Source organism: Pundamilia nyererei, unplaced genomic scaffold (assembly GCF_000239375.1).
Source record: "Pundamilia nyererei isolate P.nyererei 1_Seehausen unplaced genomic scaffold, PunNye1.0 scaffold00019, whole genome shotgun sequence".
In the NCBI taxonomy this organism is placed as follows: Eukaryota; Metazoa; Chordata; class Actinopteri; order Cichliformes; family Cichlidae; genus Pundamilia; species Pundamilia nyererei.
The window spans coordinates 2,597,653-2,601,382 of NW_005187420.1; the positions used below are offsets into that span (position 1 = coordinate 2,597,653).

Genomic DNA, 3,730 nt, shown 5'->3' on the forward strand with positions numbered 1-3,730 from the left:
AAGAACAACTGGTTTCTGACAATTCACAGCCCCTTAATCTGAGTAAAGAATAAAATGTGGAGATAAAATAATTGATAATCCAACCAGATGTGTTCAGGTTCTAAATGTGCAGCTCAAGAATAATTATTCCTAACCAACAAGCTTTTTTTTTTCTAGCTTTCTGTAATTATGGACTGTTATCTTATCAGCTTCTATCCACTTAATCCAGATGTCCTTACATAAGGATAATGGATGCAACAGATAAAAAAGTAAACTGACCTCGGAGTTTCAAGCCTACAGTGTGAACTCTCCACAAGGCTAGCAAGCTGTTTCACTCCTGAATCCTACAGCTTGTTGTCACCCATGTCCAGATGTTTCAGATGGGAGGTGTTGGACTTCAGAGCTAAGACTTCATATCATATTCATCCTAGTGTACAACTAAAACATGGTGTCTAACCTCAGAGTCTCCAGTCTGCATTGTGGACACTTGAGAAAACCACATAGGTGCTTCACTCCCGTCCAGAAGCTTCAGATAGGAGTGGATTGCATTCAGAGCTTTAGCCAGGGAAGAACAGCTGGTCCTTGACAAATTGCACCGAATCAGTCTGAATAAGAAAAAAAATTATATACATTAAAATCACAGATAATTTGATCCAGGGTTTTCAGGTTTTACATGTGCATATTTATAGCATTACTGTAGTGACCCAAATCAAACTCTTCATCAAATGGCCACTGAACCTTTATTATGCCAAGTACATTTTCCAAACTAAATTTGGAAGGAAGTGTATGAACAAACAAACAAAAGCTGGCTCTGGGTCAGTTCCATTCAAAGAAAATAAACAACATAGGCCCATAGGTCCCCAACTGGTTGTGGCAGATGGCCGCCCCTCCCTGAGCCTGGTTTCTTCCTGTTAAAAGGGAATTCTTCCTTCCCACTCTTGCCAAAGAGCTTGCACAAAGGAGGTCATATGATTGTTGGGGTTTTCTCTGTTTTCTTTGTATTATTGTAGCGTCTTTACCTTACAATATAAAATTCTGCAAGGCAACTGTTGTTGTGATTTGCCTCTATATAAACAAACAAAATGGAACTGAATTGAACTGAATCAATTATGACTTAAAATTAGGGCATCCACTGTGTAAGACATTTTTTGCATTGCTCTTCTGAGTATTATTTGAAGTATCACAATAATAGTATACTGGGATGCCAACCTTGCAAGAGTATGGAAAAAAAGGAAAACAATAAAACAGTCGAGGTGACAAAGCTCAGTGTGTAAAGCAGTAGTATGAAAGGTCGTGAAAACAGACACTATACTGGCTGCAATGAACATCTTAAAGGAGTTTTTCATTAAAAAAAATATCAGGATTATGGCACCATAGCAGAAATGAAAAAGGAGATAAGGGATTATTCTGAAAGGGTGAATAAGCCAACCTGCAAATGTATTCAGCAGAAGATGAAATTACTTGTTGTTACCAAACAAAACGTATTATTTAATAACGTAATAATGTGTTTAACTTGTAGAGAAGATAACAAGTGTATAACATTGGGCTAGTAAAGCGAATACCCCTCAGAGAACACTAACAATAAATTTCTCAACCGCAGAGATAAGCTTGTAACAGTCACAATGGTGTGGTGTCTCTTTAAGACAATTTAAGGTCAGAAGTATGTGCCACTGCCCTCTGTGGAGTATGAGAGCAACGTGCTAGCACGTGAGAGTGTGGACAGACACGGACTTTATATGTTTTACCCCTCTAACAATTTGCAACGTTACGGGTTGTAGAAACACTGTGCTTCATGTATGATAAACAGTAATAATCTAACAAGCCGTTAGACTGGGCCTTGTAAGGTTGATGAAGAGAGTGTGCATTAAAGGACAAGCACTGTGGAATTCCCAGTACCAGTGTGGTCGTGAGTTTTTCTGACTGTCCTGCTAAGTGTTTCTACCTCTCCTCTCAACCACTGAGTACAACCCATGTTAGGCACAGTAATTAATTTAATTTGTACAGTGTGTGCTAATGAATGTTATAAACCTTCTTTATAAGCTCCTCTTTGAGGAGCAGACAGTCATTTGGACTTCAATGCAAATAAAATGAAAATTAGTTTTTAGACAAAACTTTGAACAAATTCTGCAGACAGACCAAGATTTTGAATTTTACCTCAGAGTCTCCAGTCTACACTCCGGGCTTTCTAGAAAACCACACAGCTGCTTCACTCCTGAGTCCTGCAGCATGTTGTCACTCAGATCCAGATGTTTCAGATGTGATGGGTTGAACTTCAGAGCTGAGCCAAGAGATGCACAACTGAACTCTGACAACCTGCAGCCCTTCAATCTAAAGAAAGAATAACAAGAATCAAGAATCCAGTTATTGCACAAACATTTACATTTTTAATTGTGCAGTTCAGTATTACTATAAATAACCAGTAAGCTTTCCATAAATGAGTAGAGTGACCTTGTCCTTTTGCAATTGTGGTTCAAACTCCTGAACAATAACTCATGTCAACACAGATCAACAAACATGCTGCTGTCCTAAGTCAAGTCTCATAGCAAAATTAGTATCAGCTCACACATAAAAGCTGTATATATTACATATGATATATGTAGGCATTTGTCAGGCTAAAAAACATCTATCAGAAAAATAGTAGAACCTTTACGTGTGGCCACATTAACAATCTGATATATTGTTAAAAATGACATGATGCAATTTTCAGCTCAGCAATAGCAAAAATTCCTGGAAAACCACAGAAGAGTGGATACTGATAGAATTCTTTCCCTGGTGAAGAAGATATGACTCACAACATTTACCCAAGTCAAGAACATCCTCAAAGCGTATCTTTGTCAAAGTCTACACTCAAGAGATGCCTTCTATGTACAAGGTACAAATAAAATTTACAACAGGGTGCAAACCACTGGTTATATTTAAGAACAGGAAGACCAGATTAGACTGCCATAACACACAAAACTTGGCCATTGGCCCAAATCTTATTAAACTAAAGTCTGTGACCTGACCTCAGGTGCTCCAGTCTACAGTTTGGATTCTCCAATGCAGCAGACAGATGCTTCACTCCGGAATCTTGCAGTTCATTGTAACTCAGGTCCAGCTGTGTGAGATGGGATGGGCTGGACTTCAGAGCTGAGGCCACAACTTCACAGTGAGTCTCTGAGAGTCTGCAGCCACAAAGTCTGTAAGGACAAACATTACCCTTTAGATCTACTTTACACATTTGATGACAGTTGAACATATCCCACTAACATGTCAGCTTATCTTCTTTCTTTTAATTATTTTAATAATTGTTTAGCTTTAATCTGCAGAAGGGACTTAAGTTGCATTCAGGCTGTGCACAGTTTGTTTACATGACCTGATTCTGCAATTGGCTCCAAAAAGTTATCATCTGGATCCAAATAACATTTTTACTGGCCACTGTGTTAATGTGATTTTTATACTGGGTTACTCATTAAACAATTCCAGTTGTGAACGATTATCTTTGTTTGCTGCAAGAGTCGTGTATGAATTTAGGATGGAATTTAAATGTTTTTCAGACCTTTGGTTAATGGTGTTCTCTGTGACAGACTTGTGCTTAGCATACACATGGGTTCTTTCTTTTTAAACCACAGAAGTCATTTAGAGACTGGTGATGTAAACAAAGCATGTGAAATTGATAGTTAATATTAGATACTTACGTTCAAAGAGGGGAAATGGGTTACCATATGTTTTGTAGATAATCAAAATCTGATGATTTTTAAATACTTGTAGG

The 3,730-nt window shown here is 37.9% G+C and overlaps 1 pseudogene; it reads right to left on the minus strand.

Moving 5' to 3' along the window:
* Nucleotides 1-3,730, minus strand: part of LOC106456128 (NACHT, LRR and PYD domains-containing protein 12-like) — a 7,553-nt pseudogene that overhangs the window by 1,292 nt on the left and 2,531 nt on the right.